The sequence below is a fragment of the Carassius carassius genome, chromosome 44 (assembly GCF_963082965.1).
Source record: "Carassius carassius chromosome 44, fCarCar2.1, whole genome shotgun sequence".
NCBI classification, from domain to species: domain Eukaryota; kingdom Metazoa; phylum Chordata; class Actinopteri; order Cypriniformes; family Cyprinidae; genus Carassius; species Carassius carassius.
The window spans coordinates 18501619-18519491 of record NC_081798.1 but is presented as its reverse complement, the minus strand read 5'-3'; positions in this window follow the sequence as shown (position 1 = coordinate 18519491).

Below are 17873 nucleotides of genomic sequence, written 5' to 3'. Positions count from 1 at the left end.
ACAGAAACAGAACCTTCAACCACAGCTCAATCAGCATTTACAACAGTTATGTCCCCAACGAGCTTGTCCACATTAGAATCATCTACAAGTGAAAGTGCATCAACTGTGCAAACTACTGTGTACACAACAGGTACCTCGCCATCTTCACAATCTACTTCAACAGAAGGACAAAGTACATCAGAATTAACTTCATCAGCAACACAACTAGCTTCAACTTTTACAACAGCTATATCCCCAATGCACACATCCACATTACCTACAAGTGAAAGTGGATCAACATTGCAAACTACTGTGTACACAACAGGTACCTCTCCATCTTCGCTATCTTCTTCAACAGAAGGACAAAGTACATCAGAATTAACTTCATCAGGAACAGAAGTAGCTTCAACTTTTACAACAGCTACATCCCTAATGCCCACATTACCTGAAAGTGAAAGTGGATCAACATTGCAAACTACTGTGTACACAGCAGGTACCTCTCCATCTTCACCATCTACATCAACAGAAGGACAAAGTACATCAGAATTAACTTCATCAGGAACAGAAGTAGCTTCAACATTTACAACAGCTACATCCCCAATGTCCACCTCCACATTAGAATCACCTACAATTGAAAGTGGATCAACATTGCAAACTACTGTGTACACAACAGGTACCTCTCCATCTACTTCAACAGAAGGACAAAGTACTTCAGAATTAACTTCATCAGCAACAGAAATATTTTTATCTACTGTAGCGCAAACAACAAGCCAACAGGCTCAAACCACTCTGTTTAGCTCTACCACAGAAACAGAACCTACAACGACAGCTCAATCAACATTTACAACACATATATCTGCTATGACCTCTAAATTTGAATCTTCTACGAGTGAAAGAAGTTCAACACTGGAAACGACATTTTCCTCAATAGAGACCTCTCCAGCTTCACCATCTACGACGACAGAAAGACACAGTACATCAAAATTGATTTCATCGACAACAGAAATATCTTTATCCACTGTAGGGCAAACTACAAGCCAGCCAGCACAAACCACTCTGGTTACTACTACCACAGAAACAGAACCTTCAACCACAGCTCAATCAGCATTTACAACAGTTATGTCCCCAACGAGCTTGTCCACATTAGAATCATCTACAAGTGAAAGTGCATCAACTGTGCAAACTACTGTGTACACAACAGGTACCTCTCCATCTACACAATCTACTTCAACAGAAGGACAAAGTACATCAGAATTAACTTCATCAGCAACAGAACTAGCTTCAACATTTACAACAGCTATATCCCCAATGCCCACATCCACATTACCTACAAGTGAAAGTGGATCAACATTGCAAACTACTGTGTACACAATAGGTACCTCTCCATCTTCGCTATCTTCTTCAACAGAAGGACAAAGTACATCAGAATTAACTTCATCAGGAACAGAATTAGCTTCAACTTTTACAACAGCTACATCCCTAATGCCCACATCCACATTACCTGTAAGTGAAAGTGGATCAACATTGCAAACTACTGTGTACACAACAGGTACCTCTCGATCTTCACCATCTACATCAACAAAAGGACAAAGTACATCAGAATTAACTTCATCAGGAACAGAAGTAGCTTCAACATTTACAACAGCTACATCCCCAATGTCCACCTCCACATTAGAATCACCTACAATTGAAAGTGGATCAACATTGCAAACTACTGTGTACACAACAGGTACCTCTCCGTCTTCGCTATCTTTTTCAACAGAAGGACAAAGTACATCAGAATTAACTTCATCAGGAACAGAAGTAGCTTCAACATTTACAACAGCTACATCCCCAATGTCCACCTCCACATTAGAATCACCTACAATTGAAAGTGGATCAACATTGCAAACTACTGTGTACACAACAGGTAACTCTCCATCTTCGCTATCTTCTTCAACAGAAGGACAAAGTACATCAGAATTAACTTCATCAGGAACAGAAGTAGCTTCAACTTTTACAACAGCTACATCCCTAATGCCCACATCCACATTACCTGTAAGTGAAAGTGGATCAACATTGCAAACTACTGTGTACACAACAGGTACCTCTCCATCTTCACCATCTACATCAACAGAAGGACAAAGTACATCAGAATTAACTTCATCAGGAACAGAAGTAGCTTCAACATTTACAACAGCTACATCCCCAATGTCCACCTCCACATTAGAATCACCTACAATTGAAAGTGGATCAACATTGCAAACTACTGTGTACACAACAGGTACCTCTCCATCTACTTCAACAGAAGGACAAAGTACTTCAGAATTAACTTCATCAGCAACAGAAATATTTTTATCTACTGTAGCGCAAACAACAAGCCAACAGGCTCAAACCACTCTGTTTAGCTCTACCACAGAAACAGAACCTACAACGACAGCTCAATCAACATTTACAACAGATATATCTGCTATGACCACTAATTTTGAATCTTCTACGAGTGAAAGAAGTTCAACACTGGAAACGACATTTTCCTCGATAGAGACCTCTCCAACTTCACCATCTACGACGACAGAAGGACACAGTACATCAAAATTGATTTCATCGACAACAGAAATATCTTTATCCACTGTAGGGCAAACTACAAGCCAGCCGGCACAAACCACTCTGGTTACTACTACCACAGAAACAGAACCTTCAACAACAGCTCAATCAGCATTTACAACAACAATGTCCCTAACGAGCATGTCCCCATTAGAATCATCTACAAGTGAAAGTGCATCAACTGCGCAAACTACTGTGTACACAACAGGTACCTCTCCATCTTCGCTATCTTCTTCAACAGAAGGACAAAGTACATCAGAATTAACTTCATCAGGAACAGAAGTAGCTTCAACTTTTACAACAGCTACATCCCTAATGCCCACATCCACATTACCTGTAAGTGAAAGTGGATCAACATTGCAAACTACTGTGTACACAACAGGTACATCTCCATCCTCACCAGCTACATCAACAGAAGGACAAAGTACATCAGAATTAACTTCATCAGGAACAGAAGTAGCTTCAACATTTAGAACAGCTACATCCCTAATGCCCACATCCACATTACCTGTAAGTGAAAGTGGATCAACTGCGCAAACTACTGTGTACACAACAGGGACCTCTCCATCTTCAACATCTACTTCAACAGAAGGACAAAGTACATCAGAATTAACTTCATCAGGAACAGAAGTAGCTTCAACATTTACAACACCTATATCAGCAATGCCCACATCCACATTACCTACAAGTGAAAGTGGATCAACATTGCAAACTACTGTGTACACAACAGGTACCTCTCCATCTTCGCCATCTCCTTCAACAGAAGGACAAAGTACATCAGAATTAACTTCATCAGGAATAGAAGTAGCTTCAACATTTACAACAGCTACATCCCCAATGTCCACCTCCACATTAGAATCACCTACAATTGAACGTGGATCAACATTGCAAACTACTGTGTACACAACAGGTACCTCTCCATCTACTTCAACAGAAGGACAAAGTATTTCAGAATTAACTTCATCAGCAACAGAAATATTTTCATCTACTGTAGCGGAAACAACAAGCCAACAGGCTCAAACCACTCTGTTTAGCTCTACCACAGAAACAGAACCTACAACGACAGCTCAATCAACATTTACAACAGATATATCTTCTATGACCACTAAATTTGAATCTTCTACAAGTGAAAGAAGTTCAACACTGGAAACGACATTTTCCTCGATAGAGACCTCTCCAACTTTACCATCTACGACGACAGAAGGACAAAGTACATCAAAATTGATTTCATCGACAACAGAAATATCTTTATCCACTGTAGGGCAAACTACAAGCCAGCCGGCACAAACCACTCTGGTTACTACTACCACAGAAACAGAACCTTCAACCACAGCTCAATCAGCATTTACAACAGCTATATCCCCAACGAGCTTGTCCACATTAGAATCATCTACAAGTGAAAGTGCATCAACTGTGGAAACTACTGTGTACACAACAGGTACCTCTCCATCATCACAATCTACTTCAACAGAAGGACAAAGTACATCAGAATTAACTTCATCAGCAACAGAACTAGCTTCAACATTTACAACAGCTATATCCCCAATGCCCACATCCACATTACCTACAAGTGAAAGTGGATCAACATTGCAAACTACTGTGTACACAACAGGTACCTCTCCATCTTCGCTATCTTCTTCAACAGAAGGACAAAGTACATCAGAATTAACTTCACCAGGAACAGAAGTAGCTTCAACGTTTAGAACAGCTACATCCCTAATGCCCACATCCACATTACCTGTAAGTGAAAGTGGATCAACATTGCAAACTACTGTGTACACAACAGGTACCTCTCCATCTTCAGCATCTACATCAACAGAAGGACAAAGTACATCAGAATTAACTTCATCTGGAACAGAAGTAGCTTCAACATTTACAACAGCTACATCCCCAATGTCCACCTCCACATTAGAATCACCTACAATTGAAAGTGGATCAACATTGCAAACTACTGTGTACACAACAGGTACCTCTCCATCTACTTCAACAGAAGGACAAAGTACTTCAGAATTAACTTCATCAGCAACAGAAATATTTTCATCTACTGTAGCGCAAACAACAAGCCAACAGGCTCAAACCACTCTGTTTAGCTCTACCACAGAAACAGAACCTACAACAACAGCTCAATCAACATTTACAACAGATATGTCCCCAACGAGCTTGTCCACATTAGAATCATCTACAAGTGAAAGTGCATCAACTGTGCAAACTACTGTGTACTCAACAGGTACCTCTCCATCATCACAATCTACTTCAAAAGAAGGACAAAGTACATCAGAATTAACTTCATCAGCAACAGAACTAGCTTCAACATTTACAACAGCTATATCCCCAATGCCCACATCCACATTACCTACAAGTGAAAGTGGATCAACATTGCAAACTACTGTGTACACAACAGGTACTTCTCCATCTTCGCTATCTTCTTCAACAGAAGGACAAAGTACATCAGAATTAACTTCATCAGGAACAGAAGTAGCTTCAACTTTTAGAACAGCTACATCCCCAATGCCCACATCCACATTACCTGTAAGTGAAAGTGGATCAACATTGCAAACTACTGTGTACACAACAGGTACCTCTCCATCTTCACCATCTACATCAACAGAAGGACAAAGTACATCAGAATTAACTTCATCAGGAACAGAAGTAGCTTCAACATTTACAACAGCTACATCCCCAATGTCCACCTCCACATTAGAATCACCTACAATTGAAAGTGGATCAACATTGCAAACTACTGTGTACACAACAGGTACCTCTCCATCTACTTCAACAGAAGGACAAAGTACTTCAGAATTAACTTCATCAGCAACAGAAATATTTTCATCTACTGTAGCGCAAACAACAAGCCAACAGGCTCAAACCACTCTGTTTAGCTCTACCACAGAAACAGAACCTACAACGACAACTCAATCAACATTTACAACAGATATATCTGCTATGACCACTAAATTTGAATCTTATACAAGTGGAAGAAGTTCAACACTGGAAACGACATTTTCCTCGATAGAGACCTCTCCAACTTCACCATCTACGACGACAGAAGGACACAGTACATCAAAATTGATTTCATCGACAACAGAAATATCTTTATCCACTGTAGGGCAAACTACAAGCCAGCCGGCACAAACCACTCTGGTTACTACTACCACAGAAACAGAACCTTCAACCACAGCTCAATCAGCATTTACAACAGCTATGTCCCCAACGAGCTTGTCCACATTAGAATCATCTAGAAGTGAAAGTGCATCAACTGTGCAAACTACTGTGTACAAAACAGGTACCTCTCCATCTTCACAATCTACTTCAACAGAAGGAAAAAGTACATCAGAATTAACTTCATCAGCAACAGAACTAGCTTCAACATTTACAACAGCTATATCCCCAATGCCCACATCCACATTACCTACAAGTGAAAGTGGATCAACATTGCAAACTACTGTGTACACAACAGGTACTTCTCCTTCTTCGCTATCTTCTTCAACAGAAGGACAAAGTACATCAGAATTAACTTCATCAGGAACAGAAGTAGCTTCAACTTTTAGAACAGCTACATCCCTAATGCCCACATCCACATTACCTGTAAGTGAAAGTGGATCAACTGCGCAAACTACTGTGTACACAACAGGTACCTCTCCATCTTCAACATCTACTTCAACAGAAGGACAAAGTACATCAGAATTAACTTCATCAGGAACAGAAGTAGCTTCAACATTTACAACACCTATATCAGCAATGCCCACATCCACATTACCTACAAGTGAAAGTGGATCAACATTGCAAACTACTGTGTACACAACAGGTACCTCTCCATCTTCGCCATCTCCTTCAACAGAAGGACAAAGTACATCAGAATTAACTTCATCAGGAATAGAAGTAGCTTCAACATTTACAACAGCTACATCCCCAATGTCCACCTCCACATTAGAATCACCTACAATTGAACGTGGATCAACATTGAAAACTACTGTGTACACAACAGGTACCTCTCCATCTACTTCAACAGAAGGACAAAGTATTTCAGAATTAACTTCATCAGCAACAGAAATATTTTCATCTACTGTAGCGGAAACAACAAGCCAACAGGCTCAAACCACTCTGTTTAGCTCTACCACAGAAACAGAACCTACAACGACAGCTCAATCAACATTTACAACAGATATATCTTCTATGACCACTAAATTTGAATCTTCTACAAGTGAAAGAAGTTCAAAACTGGAAACGACATTTTCCTCGATAGAGACCTCTCCAACTTCACCATCTACGACGACAGAAGGACACAGTACATCAAAATTGATTTCATCGACAACAGAAATATCTTTATCCACTGTAGGGCAAACTACAAGCCAGCCGGCACAAACCACTCTGGTTACTACTACCACAGAAACAGAACCTTCAACCACAGCTCAATCAGCATTTACAACAGCTATGTCCCCAACGAGCTTGTCCACATTAGAATCATCTAGAAGTGAAAGTGCATCAACTGTGCAAACTACTGTGTACAAAACAGGTACCTCTCCATCTTCACAATCTACTTCAACAGAAGGACAAAGTACATCAGAATTAACTTCATCAGCAACAGAACTAGCTTCAACATTTACAACAGCTATATCCCCAATGCCCACATCCACATTACCTACAAGTGAAAGTGGATCAACATTGCAAACTACTGTGTACACAACAGGTACTTCTCCTTCTTCGCTATCTTCTTCAACAGAAGGACAAAGTACATCAGAATTAACTTCATCAGGAACAGAAGTAGCTTCAACTTTTAGAACAGCTACATCCCTAATGCCCACATCACCTGTAAGTGAAAATGGATCAACTGCGCAAACTACTGTGTACACAACAGGTACCTCTCCATCTTCAACATCTACTTCAACAGAAGGACAAAGTACATCAGAATTAACTTCATCAGGAACAGACGTAGCTTCAACATTTACAACACCTATATCAGCAATGCCCACATCCACATTACCTACAAGTGAAAGTGGATCAACATTGCAAACTACTGTGTACACAACAGGTACCTCTCCATCTTCGCCATCTCCTTCAACAGAAGGACAAAGTACATCAGAATTAACTTCATCAGGAATAGAAGTAGCTTCAACATTTACAACAGCTACATCCCCAATGTCCACCTCCACATTAGAATCACCTACAATTGAACGTGGATCAACATTGAAAACTACTGTGTACACAACAGGTACTTCTCCATCTACTTCAACAGAAGGACAAAGTATTTCAGAATTAACTTCATCAGCAACAGAAATATTTTCATCTACTGTAGCGGAAACAACAAGCCAACAGGCTCAAACCACTCTGTTTAGCTCTACCACAGAAACAGAACCTACAACGACAGCTCAATCAACATTTACAACAGATATATCTTCTATGACCACTAAATTTGAATCTTCTACAAGTGAAAGAAGTTCAACACTGGAAACGACATTTTCCTCGATAGAGACCTCTCCAACTTTACCATCTACGACGACAGAAGGACAAAGTACATCAAAATTGATTTCATCGACAACAGAAATATCTTTATCCACTGTAGGGCAAACTACAAGCCAGCCGGCACAAACCACTCTGGTTACTACTACCACAGAAACAGAACCTTCAACCACAGCTCAATCAGCATTTACAACAGCTATGTCCCCAACGAGCTTGTCCACATTAGAATCATCTACAAGTGAAAGTGCATCAACGGTGCAAACTACTGTGTACACAACAGGTACCTCTCCATCATCACAATCTACTTCAACAGAAGGACAAAGTACATCAGAATTAACTTCATCAGCAACAGAACTAGCTTCAACATTTACAACAGCTATATCCCCAATGCCCACATCCACATTACCTACAAATGAAAGTGGATCAACATTGCAAACTACTGTGTACACAACAGGTACCTCTCCATCTTCGCTATCTTCTTCAACAGAAGGACAAAGTACATCAGAATTAACTTCATCAGGAACAGAAGTAGCTTCAACGTTTAGAACAGCTACATCCCTAATGCCCACATCCACATTACCTGTAAGTGAAAGTGGATCAACATTGCAAACTACTGTGTACACAACAGGTACCTCTCCATCTTCACCATCTACATCAACAGAAGGACAAAGTACATCAGAATTAACTTCATCTGGAACAGAAGTAGCTTCAACATTTACAACAGCTACATCCCCAATGTCCACCTCCACATTAGAATCACCTACAATTGAAAGTGGATCAACATTGCAAACTACTCTGTACACAACAGGTACCTCTCCATCTACTTCAACAGAAGTACAAAGTACTTCAGAATTAACTTCATCAGCAACAGAACTAGCTTCAACATTTACAACAGCTATATCCGCAATGCCCACATCCACATTACCTACAAGTGAAAGTGGATCAACATTGCAAACTACTGTGTACACAACAGGTACCTCTCCATCTTCGCTATCTTCTTCAACAGAAGGACAAAGTACATCAGAATTAACTTCATCAGGAACAGAAGTAGTTTCAACTTTTAGAACAGCTACATCGCTAATGCCCACATCCATATTACCTGTAAGTGAAAGTGGATCAACATTGCAAACTACTGTGTACACATTAGGTACCTCTCCATCTTCACCATCTACATCAACAGAAGGACAAAGTACATCAGAATTAACTTCATCGGGAACAGAAGTAGCTTCAACATTTACAACAGTTACATCCCCAATGTCCACCTCCACATTAGAATCACCTACAATTGAAAGTGGATCAACATTGCAAACTACTGTGTACACAACAGGTACCTCTCAATCTACTTCAACAGAAGGACAAAGTACTTCAGACTTAACTTCATCAGCAACAGAAATATTTTCATCTACTGTAGCGCAAACAACAAGCCAACAGGCTCAAACCACTCTGTTTAGCTCTACCACAGAAACAGAACCTACAACGACAGCTCAATCAACATTTACAACAGATATATCTGCTATGACCACTAAATTTGAATCTTCTACAAGTGAAAGAAGTTCAACACTGGAAACGACATTTTCCTCGAAAGAGACCTCTCCAACTTCACAATCTCCGACGACAGAAGGACACAGTACATCAAAACTGATTTCATCGACAACAGAAATATCTTTATCCACTGTAGGGCAAACTACAAGCCAGCCGGCACAAACCACTCTGGTTACTACTACCACAGAAACAGAACCTTCAACCACAGCTCAATCAGCATTTACAACAGCTATGTCCCCAACGAGCTTGTCCACATTAGAATCATCTACAAGTGAAAGTGCATCAACTGTGCAAACTACTGTGTACAAAACAGGTACCTCTCCATCTTCACAATCTACTTCAACAGAAGGACAAAGTACATCAGAATTAACTTCATCAGCAACAGAACTAGCTTCAACATTTACAACAGCTATATCCCCAATGCCCACATCCACATTACCTACAAGTGAAAGTGGATCAACCTTGCAAATTACTGTGTACACAACAGGTACCTCTCCATCTTCGCTATCTTCTTCAACAGAAGGACAAAGTACATCAGAATTAACTTCATCAGCAACAGAACTAGCTTCAACATTTACAACAGCTATATCCCCAATGCCCACATCCACATTACTTACAAGTGAAAGTGGATCAACATTGCAAACTACTGTGTACACAACAGGTACTTCTCCTTCTTCGCTATCTTCTTCAACAGAAGGACAAAGTACATCAGAATTAACTTCATCAGGAACAGAAGTAGCTTCAACTTTTAGAACAGCTACATCCCTAATGCCCACATCCACATTACCTGTAAGTGAAAGTGGATCAACTGCGCAAACTACTGTGTACACAACAGGTACCTCTCCATCTTCAACATCTACTTCAACAGAAGGACAAAGTACATCAGAATTAACTTCATCAGGAACAGAAGTAGCTTCAACATTTACAACACCTATATCAGCAATGCCCACATCCACATTACCTACAAGTGAAAGTGGATCAACATTGCAAACTACTGTGTACACAACAGGTACCTCTCCATCTTCGCCATCTCCTTCAACAGAAGGACAAAGTACATCAGAATTAACTTCATCAGGAATAGAAGTAGCTTCAACATTTACAACAGCTACATCCCCAATGTCCACCTCCACATTAGAATCACCTACAATTGAACGTGGATCAACATTGCAAACTACTGTGTACACAACAGGTACCTCTCCATCTACTTCAACAGAAGGACAAAGTATTTCAGAATTAACTTCATCAGCAACAGAAATATTTTCATCTACTGTAGCGGAAACAACAAGCCAACAGGCTCAAACCACTCTGTTTAGCTCTACCACAGAAACAGAACCTACAACGACAGCTCAATCAACATTTACAACAGATATATCTTCTATGACCACTAAATTTGAATCTTCTACAAGTGAAAGAAGTTCAACACTGGAAACGACATTTTCCTCGATAGAGACCTCTCCAACTTTAAAATCTACGACGACAGAAGGACACAGTACATCAAAATTGATTTCATCGACAACAGAAATATCTTTATCCACTGTAGGGCAAACTACAAGCCAGCCGGCACAAACCACTCTGGTTACTACTACCACAGAAACAGAACCTTCAACCACAGCTCAATCAGCATTTACAACAGCTATGTCCCCAACGAGCTTGTCCACATTAGAATCATCTACAAGTGAAAGTGCATCAACTGTGCAAACTACTGTGTACACAACAGGTACCTCTCCATCTACTTCAACAGAAGGACAAAGTACTTCAGAATTAACTTCATCAGCAACAGAAATATTTTCATCTACTGTAGCGCAAACAACAAGCCAACAGGCTCAAACCACTCTGTTTAGCTCTACCACAGAAACAGAACCTACAACAACAGCTCAATCAACATTTACAACAGATATGTCCCCAACGAGCTTGTCCACATTAGAATCATCTACAAGTGAAAGTGCATCAACTGTGCAAACTACTGTGTACACAACAGGTACCTCTCCATCATCACAATCTACTTTAAAAGAAGGACAAAGTACATCAGAATTAACTTCATCAGCAACAGAACTAGCTTCAACATTTACAACAGCTATATCCCCAATGCCCACATCCACATTACCTACAAGTGAAAGTGGATCAACATTGCAAATTACTGTGTACACAACAGGTACTTCTCCTTCTTCGCTATCTTCTTCAACAGAAGGACATAGTACATCAGAATTAACTTCATCAGGAACAGAAGTAGCTTCAACTTTTAGAACAGCTACATCCCTAATGCCCACATCCACATTACCTGTAAGTGAAAGTGGATCAACATTGCAAACTACTGTGTACACAACAGGTACCTCTCCATCTTCACCATCTACATCAACAGAAGGACAAAGTACATCAGAATTAACTTCATCAGGAACAGAAGTAGCTTCAACATTTACAACAGCTACATCCCCAATGTCCACCTCCACATTCGAATCACCTACAATTGAAAGTGGATCAACATTGCAAACTACTGTGTACACAACAGGTACCTCTCCATCTACTTCAACAGAAGGACAAAGTACTTCAGAATTAACTTCATCAGCAACAGAAATATTTTCATCTACTGTAGCGCAAACAACAAGCCAACAGGCTCAAACCACTCTGTTTAGCTCTACCACAGAAACAGAACCTACAACGACAACTCAATCAACATTTACAACAGATATATCTGCTATGACCACTAAATTTGAATCTTCAACAAGTGAAAGAAGTTTAACACTGGAAACGACATTTTCCTCGATAGAGATCTCTCCAACTTCACCATCTACGACGACAGAAGGACACAGTACATCAAAATTGATTTCATCGACAACAGAAATATCTTTATCCACTGTAGGGCAAACTACAAGCCAGCCGGCACAAACCACTCTGGTTACTACTACCACAGAAACAGAACCTTCAACCACAGCTCAATCAGCATTTACAACAGCTATGTCCCCAACGAGCTTGTCCACATTAGAATCATCTACAAGTGAAAGTGCATCAACTGTGCAAACTACTGTGTACACAACAGGTACCTCTCCATCTTCACAATCTACTTCAACAGAAGAACAAAGTACATCAGAATTAACTTCATCAGCAACAGAACTAGCTTCAACATTTACAACAGCTATATCCCCAATGCCCACATCAACATTACCTACAAGTGAAAGTGGATCAACATTGCAAACTACTGTGTACACAACAGGTACCTCTCCATCTTCGCTATCTTCTTCAACAGAAGGACAAAGTACATCAGAATTTACTTCATCAGGAACAGAAGTAGCTTCAACTTTTACAACAGCTACATCCCTAATGCCCACATCCACATTACCTGTAAGTGAAAGTGGATCAACATTGCAAACTACTGTGTACACAACAGGTACCTCTCCATCTTCACCATCTACATCAACAGAAGGACAAAGTACATCAGAATTAACTTCATCAGGAACAGAAGTAGCTTCAACATTTACAACAGCTACATCCCCAATGTCCACCTCCACATTAGAATCACCTACAATTGAAAGTGGATCAACATTGCAAACTACTGTGTACACAACAGGTACCTCTCCATCTACTTCAACAGAAGGACAAAGTACTTCAGAATTAACTTCATCAGCAACAGAAATATTTTCATCTACTGTAGCACAAACAACAAGCCAACAGGCTCAAACCACTCTGTTTAGCTCTACCACAGAAACAGAACCTACAACAACAGCTCAATCAACATTTACAACAGATATATCTGCTATGACCACTAAATTTGAATCTTCTACAAGTGAAAGAAGTTCAACACTGGAAACGACATTTTCCTCGATAGAGACCTCTCCAACTTCACCATCTACGATGACAGAAGGACACAGTACATCAAAATTGATTTCATCGACAACAGAAATATCTTTATCCACTGTAGGGCAAACTACAAGCCAGCCGGCACAAACCACTCGGGTTACTACTACCACAGAAACAGAACCTTCAACAACAGCTCAATCAGCATTTACAACAGCAATGTCCCTAACGAGCATGTCCCCATTAGAATCATCTACAAGTGAAAGTGCTTCAACATTGCAAACCACTGTGTACACAACAGGTACCTCTCCATCTTCGCTATCTTCTTCAACAGAAGGACAAAGTACATCAGAATTAACTTCATCAGGAACAGAAGTAGCTTCAACATTTACAACAGCTATATCAGCAATGCCCACATCCACATTACCTACAAGTGAAAGTGGATCAACATTGCAAACTACTGTGTACACAACAGGTACCTCTCCATCTTCGCCATCTTCTTCAACAGAAGGACAAAGTACATCAGAATTAACTTCATCAGGAATAGAAGTAGCTTCAACATTTACAACAGCTACATCTCCAATGTCCACCTCCACATTAGAATCACCTACAATTGAAAGTGGATCAACATTGCAAACTACTGTGTACACAACAGGTACCTCTCCATCTACTTCAACAGAAGGACAAAGCACTTCAGAAATTACTTCATCAGCAACAGAAATATTTTCATCTACTGTAGCGGAAACAACAAGCCAACAGGCTCAAACCACTCTGTTTAGCTCTAACACAGAAACAGAACCTACAACGACAGCTCAATCAACATTTACAACAGATAAATCTTCTATGACCACTAAATTTGAATCTTCTACAAGTGAAAGAAGTTCAACATTGGAAACGGCATTTTCCTCGATAGAGACCTCTCCAACTTTAAAATCTACGACGACAGAAGGACACAGTACATCAAAATTGATTTCATCGACAACAGAAATATCTTTATCCACTGTAGGGCAAACTACAAGCCAGCCGGCACAAACCACTCTGGTTACTACTACCACAGAAACAGAACCTTCAACCACAGCTCAATCAGCATTTACAACAGCTATGTCCCCAACGAGATTGTCCACATTAGAATCATCTACAAGTGAAAGTGCATCAACTGTGCAAACTACTGTGTACACAACAGGTACCTCTCCATCATCACAATCTACTTCAACAGAAGGACAAAGTACATCAGAATTAACTTCATCAGCAACAGAACTAGCTTCAACATTTACAACAGCTATATCCCCAATGCCCACATCCACATTAACTACAAGTGAAAGTGGATCAACATTGCAAACTACTGTGTACACAACAGGTACCTCTCCATCTTCGCTATCTTCTTCAACAGAAGGACAAAGTACATCAGAATTAACTTCATCAGGAACAGAAGTAGTTTCAACTTTTAGAACAGCTACATCGCTAATGCCCACATCCACATTACCTGTAAGTGAAAGTGGATCAACATTGCAAACTACTGTGTACACAACAGGTACCTCTCCATCTTCACCATCTACATCAACAGAAGGACAAAGTACATCAGAATTAACTTCATCGGGAACAGAAGTAGCTTCAACATTTACAACAGTTACATCCCCAATGTCCACCTCCACATTAGAATCACCTACAATTGAAAGTGGATCAACATTGCAAACTACTGTGTACACAACAGGTACCTCTCAATCTACTTCAAAAGAAAGACAAAGTACTACAGAATTAACTTCATCAGCAACAGAAATATTTTCATCTAGTGTAGCGCAAACAACAAGCCAACAGGCTCAAACCACTCTGTTTAGCTCTACCACAGAAACAGAACCTACAACGACAGCTCAATCAACATTTACAACAGATATATCTGCTATGACCACTAAATTTGAATCTTCTACAAGTGAAAGAAGTTCAACACTGGAAACGACATTTTCCTCGAAAGAGACCTCTCCAACTTCACAATCTCCGACGACAGAAGGACACAGTACATCAAAATTGATTTCATCGACAACAGAAATATCTTTATCCACTGTAGGGCAAACTACAAGCCAGCCGGCACAAACCACTCTGGTTACTACTACCACAGAAACAGAACCTTCAACCACAGCTCAATCAGCATTTACAACAGCTATGTCCCCAACGAGCTTGTCCACATTAGAATCATCTACAAGTGAAAGTGCATCAACTGTGCAAACTACTGTGTACACAACAGGTACCTCTCCATCATCACAATCTACTTCAACAGAAGGACAAAGTACATCAGAATTAACTTCATCAGCAACAGAACTAGCTTCAACATTTACAACAGCTATATCCCCAATGCCCACATCCACATTAACTACAAGTGAAAGTGGATCAACATTGCAAACTACTGTGTACACAACAGGTACCTCTCCATCTTCGCTATCTTCTTCAACAGAAGGACAAAGTACATCAGAATTAACTTCATCAGGAACAGAAGTAGTTTCAACTTTTAGAACAGCTACATCGCTAATGCCCACATCCACATTACCTGTAAGTGAAAGTGGATCAACATTGCAAACTACTGTGTACACAACAGGTACCTCTCCATCTTCACCATCTACATCAACAGAAGGACAAAGTACATCAGAATTAACTTCATCGGGAACAGAAGTAGCTTCAACATTTACAACAGTTACATCCCCAATGTCCACCTCCACATTAGAATCACCTACAATTGAAAGTGGATCAACATTGCAAACTACTGTGTACACAACAGGTACCTCTCAATCTACTTCAAAAGAAAGACAAAGTACTACAGAATTAACTTCATCAGCAACAGAAATATTTTCATCTAGTGTAGCGCAAACAACAAGCCAACAGGCTCAAACCACTCTGTTTAGCTCTACCACAGAAACAGAACCTACAACGACAGCTCAATCAACATTTACAACAGATATATCTGCTATGACCACTAAATTTGAATCTTCTACAAGTGAAAGAAGTTCAACACTGGAAACGACATTTTCCTCGAAAGAGACCTCTCCAACTTCACAATCTCCGACGACAGAAGGACACAGTACATCAAAATTGATTTCATCGACAACAGAAATATCTTTATCCACTGTAGGGCAAACTACAAGCCAGCCGGCACAAACCACTCGGGTTACTACTACCACAGAAACAGAACCTGCAACCACAGCTCAATCAGCATTTACAACAGCTATGTCCCCAACGAGCTTGTCTACTTTAGAATCATCTACAAGTAAGAGTGCATCAACTGTGCAACCTACTGTGTACACAACAGGTACCTCTCCATCTTCACAATCTACTTCAACAGAAGGACAAAGTACATCAGAATTAACTTCATCAGCAACAGAACTAGCTTCAACATTTACAACAGCTATATCCCCAATGCCCACATCCACATTACCTACAAGTGAAAGTGGATCAACATTGCAAACTACTGTGTACACAACAGGTACCTCTCCATCTTCTCCATCTACATCAACAGAAGGACAAAGTACATCAGAATTAACTTCATCAGGAACAGAAGTAGCTTCAACATTTACAACAGCTACATCCCCAATGTCCACCTCCACATTAGAATCACCTACAATTGAAAGTGGATCAACATTGCAAACTACTGTGTACACAACAGGTACCTCTCCATCTACTTCAACAGAAGGACAAAGTACTTCAGAATTAACTTCATCAGCAACAGAACTAGCTTCAACATTTACAACAGCTATATCCGCAATGCCCACATCCACATTACCTACAAGTGAAAGTGGATCAACATTGCAAACTACTGTGTACACAACAGGTACCTCTCCATCTTCGCTATCTTCTTCAACAGAAGGACAAAGTACATCAGAATTAACTTCATCAGGAACAGAAGTAGTTTCAACTTTTAGAACAGCTACATCGCTAATGCCCACATCCACATTACCTGTAAGTGAAAGTGGATCAACATTGCAAACTACTGTGTACACAACAGGTACCTCTCCATCTTCACCATCTACATCAACAGAAGGACAAAGTACATCAGAATTAACTTCATCGGGAACAGAAGTAGCTTCAACATTTACAACAGTTACATCCCCAATGTCCACCTCCACATTAGAATCACCTACAATTGAAAGTGGATCAACATTGCAAACTACTGTGTACACAACAGGTACCTCTCAATCTACTTCAACAGAAGGACAAAGTACTTCAGAATTAACTTCATCAGCAACAGAAATATTTTCATCTACTGTAGCGCAAACAACAAGCCAACAGGCTCAAACCACTCTGTTTAGCTCTACCACAGAAACAGAACCTACAACGACAGCTCAATCAACATTTACAACAGATATATCTGCTATGACCACTAAATTTGAATCTTCTACAAGTGAAAGAAGTTCAACACTGGAAACGGCATTTTCCTCGAAAGAGACCTCTCCAACTTCACAATCTCCGACGACAGAAGGACACAGTACATCAAAATTGATTTCATCGACAACAGAAATATCTTTATCCACTGTAGGGCA